We start from the raw sequence: 15,116 nt of genomic DNA on the forward strand, positions 1-15,116 counted from the left end.
CGGTCCCTGTCTCTCTCAGTCCCCGTGTCTCTCGGTCCCTGTCTCTCTCAGTCCCTGTCTCTCTCGGTCCCTGTCTCTCTCGGTCCCTGTCTCTCTCGGTCCCTGTCTCTCTCAGTCCCTGTCTCTCTCAGTCCCTGTCTCTCTCGGTCCCCGTCTCTCTCAGTCCCCGTCTCTCTCGGTCCCGTCTCTCTCGGTCCCTGTCTCTCTCAGTCCCTGTCTCTCTCGGTCCCTGTCTCTCTCGGTCCCTGTCTCTCTCAGTCCCTGTCTATCTCTGTCTCTGTCTTTCTATTTCCCCCTCCCTCTCTCTCTCTCTCTCCCTCTCTCTCTCTCTCTCCAGGACATGTTATAACAGGCAGTCTCATTCCACAGCGGTCATAGACACAGCCAGTTCTATCATGCCCAGCAGTTCTTGCTCATCTCCATGGTTACGCCCTGCTCCAGCCCTGCCCAGCCTAGCTTGTCAGGCAGTGTATGTGTGTGTGTGTGTGTGTGTGTGTGTGTGTCAGGGTAATAATGGGGGTTATCCAGGCTGGGACTCGTTCCCTAGGAATTCCATTGCTCCATGGTTTGTGTTTGTTTGTGGGTGTGGGTGCATTTGTGTGTGTGTGTGTGTGTGTTTGTGTGTGTGTGTGTGTGAGCGTGTGTGCATGCGTGAATTCCATAGCTCCAGGCAGAGGCACTTCCCTAAGGCCACAGAAACAAATGAATATCACCATCATGCCCTCTGATAGGCTGCAGGGAATTGTCACCATATTGCTTCGTCCCAGCCAATCTAATGTCTTTATATCCATAAGGGGGAGTGAACAAAAGCACACTTTGAACAAGTGCAGACTTCCAGGATAGGAGAGGGAATCTGAACCCACCCTCTGTTTATACATTGTAGGTCTACTCTCTATGTTACATTCTGCTCTCTCCCTTACATTCTACTCTCTCCCTTACATTCTACTCTCTCCCTTACATTCTACTCTCTCCATTTCATTCTGCTCTCTCCCTTACATTCTACTCTCTATGTTACATTCTACTCTCTATGTTACATTCTGCTCTCTCCGTTACATTCTACTCTCTCCCTTACATTCTGCTCTCTCCATTACATTCTGCTCTCTCCCTTACATTCTACTCTCTCCCTTACATTCTGCTCTCTCACTTACATTCTGCTCTCTCCCTTACATTCTGCTCTCTCCCTTACATTCTGCTCTCTCCATTACATTCTGCTCTCTCCATTACATTCTGCTCTCTCCCTTACATTCTGCTCTCTGCTCTCTCTCTTACATTCTGCTCTCTCTCTTACATTCTGCTCTCTCCATTACATTCTGCTCTCTCCCTTACATTCTGCTCTCTCCCTTACATTCTGCTCTCTCTCCTACATTCTGCTCACCGTTACATTCTACTCTCTCCTCTTTGTTTCTAGGGGAAACCCACTTCCTCATCCTGGAACTTCTAGAGGGCCCGAAGATCACACAGCCAAACTGACGAATCAGACAGAAGCAGGAAGCAAACATAGTTGACGTTGTTTACAGGAAGTAGAGTGAAAAAGCCTTTTGTGTTCAACGTCTATAAAAGGAAATAGCTGACTGCACAGGACACACACACAGACACCTCCATGCCAAGCTACACAGTGTAGACAATCCATTCATCCTGTATTCATTCATTCCAGCACACATCACACCTCAGAACACATGTCAGAATTCCACTTACAATGGTAGGCTACATGTGATTCACACAGAGAGTGGTAGGCTACATGTGATGCACACAGACAGTGGTCGGCTACATGTGATGCACACAGACAGTGGTCGGCTACATGTGATGCACACAGACAGTGGTAGGCTACATGTGATGCACACAGACAGTGGTAGGCTACATGTGATTCACACAGAGAGTGGTAGGCTACATGTGATGCACACAGACAGTGGTCGGCTACATGTGATGCACACAGACAGTGGTCGGCTACATGTGATGCACACAGACAGTGGTAGGCTACATGTGATGCACACAGACAGTGGTAGGCTACATGTGATGCACACAGACAGTGGTAGGCTACATGTGATGCACACAGACAGTGGTAGGCTACATGTGATGCACACAGAGAGTGGTCGGCTACATGTTACTCTCCTAGGTCTTTAATAATATGTTTATAGCCAGGCTATATAACAGGTGGATGTGATATCTCCACTATAATAATAATATGTTTATAGCCAGGCTATATAATAGGTGGATGTGATATCTCCACTATAATAATATGTTTATAGCCAGGCTATATAACAGGTGGATGTGATATCTCCACTATAATAATAATATGTTTATAGCCAGGCTATATAATAGGTGGATGTGATATCTCCACTATAATAATATGTTTATAGTATATAACAGGATGTGATATCTCCACTATAATAATAATATGTTTATAGCCAGGCTATATAACAGGTGGATGTGATATCTCCACTATGATAATAATATGTTTATAGCCAGGCTATATAATAGGTGGGTGTGATATCTCCACTATAATAATATGTTTATAGCCAGGCTATATAATAGGTGGATGTGATATCTCCATTATAATAATAATATGTTTATAGCCAGGCTATATAACAGGTGGATGTGATATCTCCACTATAATAATAATATGTTTATAGCCAGGCTATATAATAGGTGGATGTGATATCTCCACTATAATAATAATATGTTTATAGCCAGGCTATATCTCCACTATAATAATATGTTTATAGCCAGGCTATATAACAGGTGGATGTGATATCTCCACTATAATAATAATATGTTTATAGCCAGGCTATATAACAGGTGGATGTGATATCGCCACTATAATAGTAATATGTTTATAGCCAGGCTATATCTCCACTATTATAATAATATGTTTATAGCCAGGCTATATAATAGGTGGATGTGATATCTCCACTATAATAATATGTTTATAGCCAGGCTATATCTCCACTATAATAATATGTTTATAGCCAGGCTATATAACAGGTGGGTGTGATATCTCCACTATAATAATAATATGTTTATAGCCAGGCTATATAACAGGTGGATGTGATATCTCCATTATAATAATAATATGTTTATAGCCAGGCTATATAATAGGTGGGTGTGATATCTCCACTACAATAATATGTTTATAGCCAGGCTATATAATAGGTGGGTGTGATATCTCCACTACAATAATATGTTTATAGCCAGGCTATATAACAGGTGGATGTGATATCTCCATTATAATAATAATATGTTTATAGCCAGGCTATATAATAGGTGGGTGTGATATCTCCACTATAATAATATGTTTATAGCCAGGCTATATAACAGGTGGGTGTGATATCTCCACTATAATAATAATGTTTATAGCCAGGCTATATAACAGGTGGGTGTGATATCTCCACTATAATAATATGTTTATAGCCAGGCTATATAATAGGTGGATGTGATATCTCCACTATAATAATAATATGTTTATAGCCAGGCTATATAATAGGTGGGTGTGATATCTCCACTATAATAATAATATGTTTATAGCCAGGCTATATAACAGGTGGATGTGATATCTCCACTATAATAATAATGTTTATAGCCAGGCTATATAATAGGTGGGTGTGATATCTCCACTATGATAATAATATGTTTATAGCCAGGCTATATAACAGGTGGATGTGATATCTCCACTATAATAATAATGTTTATAGCCAGGCTATATAATAGGTGGGTGTGATATCTCCATTATAATAATAATATGTTTATAGCCAGGCTATATAACAGGTGGGTGTGATATCTCCACTATAATAATATGTTTATAGCCAGGCTATATAATAGGTGGATGTGATATCTCCACTATAATAATATGTTTATAGCCAGGCTATATAATAGGTGGATGTGATATCTCCACTATAATAATATGTTTATAGCCAGGCTATATAATAGGTGGATGTGATATCTCCATTATAATAATAATATGTTTATAGCCAGGCTATATAATAGGTGGATGTGATATCTCCACTATAATAATAATATGTTTATAGCCAGGCTATATAATAGGTGGATGTGATATCTCCACTATAATAATATGTTTATAGCCAGGCTATATAACAGGTGGGTGTGATATCTCCACTATAATAATAATGTTTATAGCCAGGCTATATAACAGGTGGGTGTGATATCTCCACTATAATAATAATATGTTTATAGCCAGGCTATATAACAGGTGGATGTGATATCTCCACTATAATAATATGTTTATAGCCAGGTTATATAATAGGTGGATGTGATATCTCCACTATAATAATAATATGTTTATAGCCAGGTTATATAATAGGTGGATGTGATATCTCCACTATAATAATATGTTTATAGCCAGGTTATATAATAGGTGGGTGTGATATCTCCATTATAATAATAATATGTTTATAGCCAGGCTATATCTCCACTACAATAATATGTTTATAGCCAGGCTATATAATAGGTGGGTGTGATATCTCCACTATAATAATAATATGTTTATAGCCAGGTTATATAATAGGTGGATGTGATATCTCCACTATAATAATATGTTTATAGCCAGGCTATATAACAGGTGGGTGTGATATCTCCACTATAATAATAATATGTTTATAGCCAGGCTATATCTCCACTATTATAATATGTTTATAGCCAGGCTATATAATAGGTGGATGTGATATCTCCACTACAATAATATGTTTATAGCCAGGCTATATAATAGGTGGATGTGATATCTCCATTATAATAATAATATGTTTATAGCCAGGCTATATAATAGGTGGATGTGATATCTCCACTACAATAATATGTTTATAGCCAGGCTATATAATAGGTGGATGTGATATCTCCACTATAATAATAATATGTTTATAGCCAGGCTATATAATAGGTGGATGTGATATCTCCACTATAATAATATGTTTATAGCCAGGCTATATAATAGGTGGATGTGATATCTCCACTATAATAATATGTTTATAGCCAGGCTATATAACAGGTGGGTGTGATATCTCCACTATAATAATAATATGTTTATAGCCAGGCTATATAATAGGTGGGTGTGATATCTCCACTATAATAATATGTTTATAGCCAGGCTATATAATAGGTGGGTGTGATATCTCCACTATAATAATATGTTTATAGCCAGGCTATATAATAGGTGGATGTGATATCTCCACTATAATAATAATATGTTTATAGCCAGGCTATATAATAGGTGGATGTGATATCTCCACTATAATAATAATATGTTTATAGCCAGGCTATATAATAGGTGGGTGTGATATCTCCACTATAATAATATGTTTATAGCCAGGCTATATAATAGGTGGATGTGATATCTCCACTATAATAATAATATGTTTATAGCCAGGCTATATAATAGGTGGATGTGATATCTCCACTATAATACTAATATGTTTATAGCCAGGCTATATAATAGGTGGGTGTGATATCTCCACTATAATAATATGTTTATAGCCAGGCTATATAATAGGTGGGTGTGATATCTCCACTATAATAATATGTTTATAGCCAGGCTATATAATAGGTGGATGTGATATCTCCATTATAATAATAATATGTTTATAGCCAGGCTATATAACAGGTGGATGTGATATCTCCACTATAATAATATGTTTATAGCCAGGCTATATAACAGGTGGATGTGATATCTCCACTATAATAATATGTTTATAGCCAGGCTATATAATAGGTGGATGTGATATCTCCACTATAATAATATGTTTATAGCCAGGCTATATAACAGGTGGATGTGATATCTCCACTATAATAATATGTTTATAGCCAGGCTATATAACAGGTGGATGTGATATCTCCACTATAATAATATGTTTATAGCCAGGCTATATAATAGGTGGATGTGATATCTCCACTATAATAATATGTTTATAGCCAGGCTATATAATAGGTGGATGTGATATCTCCACTATAATAATATGTTTATAGCCAGGATATCTATATAATAGTGGGTGTGATATCTCCACTATAATAATAATATGTTTATAGCCAGGCTATATAATAGGTGGATGTGATATCTCCACTATAATAATATGTTTATAGCCAGGCTATATAACAGGTGGATGTGATATCTCCACTATAATAATATGTTTATAGCCAGGCTATATAAATATGTTTATGGATGTGATATCTCCACTATAATAATATGTTTATAGCCAGGCTATATAATAGGTGGATGTGATATCTCCACTATAATAATATGTTTATAGTTTATAGCCAGGCTATATAATAGGTGGATGTGATATCTCCACTATAATAATATGTTTATAGCCAGGCTATATCTCCACTATAATAATATGTTTATAGCCAGGCTATATAATAGGTGGGTGTGATATCTCCACTATAATAATATGTTTATAGCCAGGCTATATCTCCACTATAATAATATGTTTATAGCCAGGCTATATAACAGGTGGATGTGATATCTCCATTATAATAATATGTTTATAGCCAGGCTATATAATAGGTGGATGTGATATCTCCACTATAATAATAATATGTTTATAGCCAGGCTATATAATAGGTGGATGTGATATCTCCACTATAATAATATGTTTATAGCCAGGCTATATAATAGGTGGATGTGATATCTCCACTATAATAATATGTTTATAGCCAGGCTATATAATAGGTGGATGTGATATCTCCACTATAATAATATATGTTTATAGCCAGGCTATATAATAGGTGGATGTGATATCTCCACTATAATAATATGTTTATAGCCAGGCTATATAATAGGTGGATATCTCCACTATAATAATAATATGTGATATCTCCACTATAATAATATGTTTATAGCCAGGCTATATAACAGTTTATAGTGGGTGTGATATCTCCACTATAATAATATGTTTATAGCCAGGCTATATAATAGGTGGATGTGATATCTCCACTATAATAATATGTTTATAGCCAGGCTATATAACAGGTGGGTGTGATATCTCCACTATAATAATAATATGTTTATAGCCAGGCTATATAATAGGTGGATGTGATATCTCCACTATAATAATAATATGTTTATAGCCAGGCTATATAATAGGTGGGATGTGATATCTCCACTATAATAATAATATGTTTATAGCCAGGCTATATAATAGGTGGATGTGATATCTCCACTATAATAATAATATGTTTATAGCCAGGCTATATAATAGGTGTTTATAGCCAGGCTATGTGATATCTCCACTATAATAATATGTTTATAGCCAGGCTATATAATAGGTGGATGTGATATCTCCATTATAATAATAATATGTTTATAGCCAGGCTATATAACAGGTGGATGTGATATCTCCACTATAATAATATGTTTATAGCCAGGCTATATAACAGGTGGATGTGATATCTCCACTATAATAATATGTTTATAGCCAGGCTATAATAATAATATGTTTATAGCCAGGCTATATAATAGGTGGATGTGATATCTCCACTATAATAATATGTTTATAGCCAGGCTATATAACAGGTGGATGTGATATCTCCACTATAATAATATGTTTATAGCCAGGCTATATAACAGGTGGATGTGATATCTCCACTATAATAATATGTTTATAGCCAGGCTATATAATAGGTGGATGTGATATCTCCACTATAATAATATGTTTATAGCCAGGCTATATAATAGGTGGATGTGATATCTCCACTATAATAATATGTTTATAGCCAGGCTATATAATAGGTGGGTGTGATATCTCCACTATAATAATAATATGTTTATAGCCAGGCTATATCTCCACTATAATAATAATATGTTTATAGCCAGGCTATATAACAGGTGGATGTGATATCTCCACTATAATAATATGTTTATAGCCAGGCTATATAACAGGTGGATGTGATATCTCCACTATAATAATATGTTTATAGCCAGGCTATATAATAGGTGGATGTGATATCTCCACTATAATAATATGTTTATAGCCAGGCTATATAATAGGTGGATGTGATATCTCCACTATAATAATATGTTTATAGCCAGGCTATATAATAGGTGGGTGTGATATCTCCACTATAATAATAATATGTTTATAGCCAGGCTATATCTCCACTATAATAATATGTTTATAGCCAGGCTATATAATAGGTGGATGTGATATCTCCACTATAATAATATGTTTATAGCCAGGCTATATCTCCACTATAATAATATGTTTATAGCCAGGCTATATAACAGGTGGGTGTGATATCTCCACTATAATAATATGTTTATAGCCAGGCTATATAATAGGTGGATGTGATATCTCCACTATAATAATATGTTTATAGCCAGGCTATATAACAGGTGGATGTGATATCTCCATTATAATAATAATATGTTTATAGCCAGGCTATATAACAGGTGGGTGTGATATCTCCACTATAATAATAATATGTTTATAGCCAGGCTATATAATAGGTGGATGTGATATCTCCACTATAATAATATGTTTATAGCCAGGCTATATAACAGGTGGATGTGATATCTCCATTATAATAATAATATGTTTATAGCCAGGCTATATAATAGGTGGATGTGATATCTCTACTATAATAATATGTTTATAGCCAGGCTATATAATAGGTGGATGTGATATCTCCACTATAATAATATGTTTATAGCCAGGCTATATAATAGGTGGGTGTGATATCTCCACTATAATAATAATATGTTTATAGCCAGGCTATATCTCCACTATAATAATATGTTTATAGCCAGGCTATATAATAGGTGGATGTGATATCTCCACTATAATAATATGTTTATAGCCAGGCTATATAACAGGTGGGTGTGATATCTCCACTATAATAATATGTTTATAGCCAGGCTATATAATAGGTGGATGTGATATCTCCACTATAATAATATGTTTATAGCCAGGCTATATAACAGGTGGGTGTGATATCTCCACTATAATAATAATAATATGTTTATAGCCAGGCTATATAATAGGTGGATGTGATATCTCCACTATAATAATAATATGTTTATAGCCAGGCTTTATAATAGGTGGATGTGATATCTCCACTATAATAATAATATGTTTATAGCCAGGCTATATAATAGGTGGGTGTGATATCTCCACTATAATAATAATATGTTTATAGCCAGGTTATATAACAGGTGGATGTGATATCTCCACTATAATAATAATATGTTTATAGCCAGGCTATATAACAGGTGGGTGTGATATCTCCACTATAATAATAATATGTTTATAGCCAGGTTATATAACAGGTGGATGTGATATCTCCACTATAATAATAATATGTTTATAGCCAGGCTATATAATAGGTGGATGTGATATCTCCACTATAATAATATGTTTATAGCCAGGCTATATAACAGGTGGGTGTGATATCTCCACTATAATAATAATGTTTATAGCCAGGCTATATAACAGGTGGGTGTGATATCTCCACTATAATAATAATATGTTTATAGCCAGGCTATATAACAGGTGGGTGTGATATCTCCACTATAATAATAATATGTTTATAGCCAGGCTATATAATAGGTGGATGTGATATCTCCACTATAATAATAATATGTTTATAGCCAGGCTATATCTCCACTATAATAATAATATGTTTATAGCCAGGCTATATAATAGGTGGATGTGATATCTCCACTATAATAATATGTTTATAGCCAGGCTATATAATAGGTGGATGTGATATCTCCACTATAATAATAATATGTTTATAGCCAGGCTATATAATAGGTGGATGTGATATCTCCACTATAATAATATGTTTATAGCCAGGCTATATAATAGGTGGGTGTGATATCTCCACTATAATAATAATATGTTTATAGCCAGGCTATATCTCCACTATAATAATATGTTTATAGCCAGGCTATATAATAGGTGGATGTGATATCTCCACTACAATAATATGTTTATAGCCAGGCTATATAACAGGTGGGTGTGATATCTCCACTATAATAATAATATGTTTATAGCCAGGCTATATAACAGGTGGATGTGATATCTCCACTATAATAATATGTTTATAGCCAGGCTATATAATAGGTGGATGTGATATCTCCACTATAATAATAATATGTTTATAGCCAGGCTATATAATAGGTGGGTGTGATATCTCCACTATAATAATAATATGTTTATAGCCAGGCTATATCTCCACTACAATAATATGTTTATAGCCAGGCTATATAATAGGTGGATGTGATATCTCCACTATAATAATATGTTTATAGCCAGGCTATATAACAGGTGGGTGTGATATCTCCACTATAATAATATGTTTATAGCCAGGCTATATAATAGGTGGATGTGATATCTCCACTATAATATGTTTATAGCCAGGCTATATAACAGGTGGGTGTGATATCTCCACTATAATAATAATGTTTATAGCCAGGCTATATAACAGGTGGATGTGATATCTCCACTATAATAATAATATGTTTATAGCCAGGCTATATAATAGGTGGATGTGATATCTCCACTATAATAATAATATGTTTATAGCCAGGCTATATAATAGGTGGATGTGATATCTCCACTATAATAATATGTTTATAGCCAGGCTATATAACAGGTGGGTGTGATATCTCCACTATAATAATAATATGTTTATAGCCAGGCTATATCTCCACTATAATAATAATATGTTTATAGCCAGGCTATATAATAGGTGGATGTGATATCTCCACTATAATAATATGTTTATAGCCAGGCTATATAATAGGTGGATGTGATATCTCCACTATAATAATAATATGTTTATAGCCAGGCTATATCTCCACTATAATAATATGTTTATAGCCAGGCTATATAACAGGTGGATATGATATCTCCACTATAATAATAATATGTTTATAGCCAGGCTATATAACAGGTGGATGTGATATCTCCATTATAATAATAATATGTTTATAGCCAGGCTATATAATAGGTGGATGTGATATCTCCATTATAATAATAATATGTTTATAGCCAGGCTATATAACAGGTGGATGTGATATCTCCATTATAATAATAATATGTTTATAGCCAGGCTATATAATAGGTGGATGTGATATCTCCACTATAATAATAATATGTTTATAGCCAGGCTATATAACAGGTGGATGTGATATCTCCATTATAATAATAATATGTTTATAGCCAGGCTATATAACAGGTGGATGTGATATCTCCATTATAATAATAATATGTTTATAGCCAGGCTATATAATAGGTGGATGTGATATCTCCATTATAATAATAATATGTTTATAGCCAGGCTATATAATAGGTGGAGGTGATATCTCCACTATAATAATATGTTTATAGCCAGGCTATATAATAGGTGGGTGTGATATCTCCATTATAATAATAATATGTTTATAGCCAGGCTATATCTCCACTACAATAATATGTTTATAGCCAGGCTATATAATAGGTGGATGTGATATCTCCACTATAATAATAATATGTTTATAGCCAGGCTATATAACAGGTGGGTGTGATATCTCCACTATAATAATAATATGTTTATAGCCAGGCTATATAACAGGTGGATGTGATATCTCCACTATAATAATAATATGTTTATAGCCAGGCTATATAACAGGTGGGTGTGATATCTCCACTATAATAATAATGTTTATAGCCAGGCTATATAACAGGTGGATGTGATATCTCCACTATAATAATAATATGTTTATAGCCAGGCTATATAACAGGTGGATGTGATATCTCCACTATAATAATAATATGTTTATAGCCAGGCTATATAATAGGTGGGTGTGATATCTCCACTATAATAATATGTTTATAGCCAGGCTATATAACAGGTGGATGTGATATCTCCACTATAATAATATGTTTATAGCCAGGCTATATAACAGGTGGATGTGATATCTCCACTATAATAATATGTTTATAGCCAGGCTATATAATAGGTGGATGTGATATCTCCACTATAATAATAATATGTTTATAGCCAGGCTATATCTCCACTATAATAATATGTTTATAGCCAGGCTATATAATAGGTGGATGTGATATCTCCACTATAATAATATGTTTATAGCCAGGCTATATAACAGGTGGGTGTGATATCTCCACTATAATAATATGTTTATAGCCAGGCTATATAATAGGTGGATGTGATATCTCCACTATAATAATATGTTTATAGCCAGGCTATATAACAGGTGGATGTGATATCTCCATTATAATAATAATATGTTTATAGCCAGGCTATATAATAGGTGGATGTGATATCTCCACTATAATAATATGTTTATAGCCAGGCTATATAATAGGTGGGTGTGATATCTCCACTATAATAATAATATGTTTATAGCCAGGCTATATCTCCACTATAATAATATGTTTATAGCCAGGCTATATAATAGGTGGATGTGATATCTCCACTATAATAATATGTTTATAGCCAGGCTATATAACAGGTGGGTGTGATATCTCCACTATAATAATATGTTTATAGCCAGGCTATATCTCCACTATAATAATATGTTTATAGCCAGGCTATATCTCCACTATAATAATATGTTTATAGCCAGGCTATATAATAGGTGGATGTGATATCTCCACTATAATAATATGTTTATAGCCAGGCTATATAACAGGTGGGTGTGATATCTCCACTATAATAATAATGTTTATAGCCAGGCTATATCTCCACTACAATAATATGTTTATAGCCAGGCTATATAATAGGTGGATGTGATATCTCCACTATAATAATAATATGTTTATAGCCAGGCTATATAACAGGTGGGTGTGATATCTCCACTATAATAATAATATGTTTATAGCCAGGCTATATAACAGGTGGATGTGATATCTCCACTATAATAATAATATGTTTATAGCCAGGCTATATAACAGGTGGGTGTGATATCTCCACTATAATAATAATGTTTATAGCCAGGCTATATAACAGGTGGATGTGATATCTCCACTATAATAATAATATGTTTATAGCCAGGCTATATAACAGGTGGATGTGATATCTCCACTATAATAATAATATGTTTATAGCCAGGCTATATAATAGGTGGGTGTGATATCTCCACTATAATAATATGTTTATAGCCAGGCTATATAACAGGTGGATGTGATATCTCCACTATAATAATATGTTTATAGCCAGGCTATATAACAGGTGGATGTGATATCTCCACTATAATAATATGTTTATAGCCAGGCTATATAATAGGTGGATGTGATATCTCCACTATAATAATAATATGTTTATAGCCAGGCTATATCTCCACTATAATAATATGTTTATAGCCAGGCTATATAATAGGTGGATGTGATATCTCCACTATAATAATATGTTTATAGCCAGGCTATATAACAGGTGGGTGTGATATCTCCACTATAATAATATGTTTATAGCCAGGCTATATAATAGGTGGATGTGATATCTCCACTATAATAATATGTTTATAGCCAGGCTATATAACAGGTGGATGTGATATCTCCATTATAATAATAATATGTTTATAGCCAGGCTATATAATAGGTGGATGTGATATCTCCACTATAATAATATGTTTATAGCCAGGCTATATAATAGGTGGGTGTGATATCTCCACTATAATAATAATATGTTTATAGCCAGGCTATATCTCCACTATAATAATATGTTTATAGCCAGGCTATATAATAGGTGGATGTGATATCTCCACTATAATAATATGTTTATAGCCAGGCTATATAACAGGTGGGTGTGATATCTCCACTATAATAATATGTTTATAGCCAGGCTATATCTCCACTATAATAATATGTTTATAGCCAGGCTATATCTCCACTATAATAATATGTTTATAGCCAGGCTATATAATAGGTGGATGTGATATCTCCACTATAATAATATGTTTATAGCCAGGCTATATAACAGGTGGGTGTGATATCTCCACTATAATAATAATGTTTATAGCCAGGCTATATAACAGGTGGGTGTGATATCTCCACTATAATAATAATATGTTTATAGCCAGGCTATATAACAGGTGGGTGTGATATCTCCACTATAATAATAATATGTTTATAGCCAGGCTATATAATAGGTGGATGTGATATCTCCACTATAATAATATGTTTATAGCCAGGCTATATAATAGGTGGATGTGATATCTCCACTATAATAATAATATGTTTATAGCCAGGCTATATCTCCACTATAATAATAATATGTTTATAGCCAGGCTATATAATAGGTGGATGTGATATCTCCACTATAATAATATGTTTATAGCCAGGCTATATAATAGGTGGATGTGATATCTCCACTATAATAATAATATGTTTATAGCCAGGCTATATAATAGGTGGATGTGATATCTCCACTATAATAATATGTTTATAGCCAGGCTATATAATAGGTGGATGTGATATCTCCACTACAATAATATGTTTATAGCCAGGCTATATAATAGGTGGATGTGATATCTCCATTATAATAATAATATGTTTATAGCCAGGCTATATAATAGGTGGATGTGATATCTCCATTATAATAATAATATGTTTATAGCCAGGCTATATAATAGGTGGATGTGATATCTCCACTATAATAATATGTTTATAGCCAGGCTATATAACAGGTGGGTGTGATATCTCCACTATAATAATAATGTTTATAGCCAGGCTATATAACAGGTGGGTGTGATATCTCCACTATAATAATAATATGTTTATAGCCAGGCTATATAATAGGTGGGTGTGATATCTCCACTATAATAATATGTTTATAGCCAGGCTATATAATAGGTGGGTGTGATATCTCCACTATAATAATAATATGTTTATAGCCAGGCTATATAATAGGTGGGTGTGATATCTCCACTATAATAATATGTTTATAGCCAGGCTATATAACAGGTGGGTGTGATATCTCCACTATAATAATATGTTTATAGCCAGGCTATATAATAGGTGGGTGTGATATCTCCACTATAATAATAATATGTTTATAGCCAGGCTATATAATAGGTGGGTGTGATATCTCCACTATAATAATAATATGTTTATAGCCAGGCTATATCTCCACTATAATAATAATATGTTTATAGCCAGGCTATATAATAG

At 34.0% G+C, this 15,116-nt stretch overlaps 1 protein-coding gene across 2 annotated transcripts in view; it reads right to left on the reverse strand.

Annotated features, from left to right (window-relative positions):
- Window positions 1–15,116, reverse strand: part of LOC115124799 (serine/threonine-protein kinase PAK 2-like) — a 34,927-nt gene that overhangs the window by 10,543 nt on the left and 9,268 nt on the right. The window contains exon 1 of one of the 2 annotated variants that reach the window (XM_065018878.1): window positions 1–238. This exon is cut by the window's left edge and continues 512 nt beyond it. The exons of the other annotated variant lie outside the window; for it this stretch is intronic. The gene's annotated coding sequence lies outside the window, so the exon portion shown is untranslated. Of the gene's footprint in view, window positions 239–15,116 lie in introns of those variants that run through there. 2 annotated transcript variants of the gene reach the window in all.

This window comes from Oncorhynchus nerka, linkage group LG5 (assembly GCF_034236695.1).
Source record: "Oncorhynchus nerka isolate Pitt River linkage group LG5, Oner_Uvic_2.0, whole genome shotgun sequence".
In the NCBI taxonomy this organism is placed as follows: Eukaryota; Metazoa; Chordata; class Actinopteri; order Salmoniformes; family Salmonidae; genus Oncorhynchus; species Oncorhynchus nerka.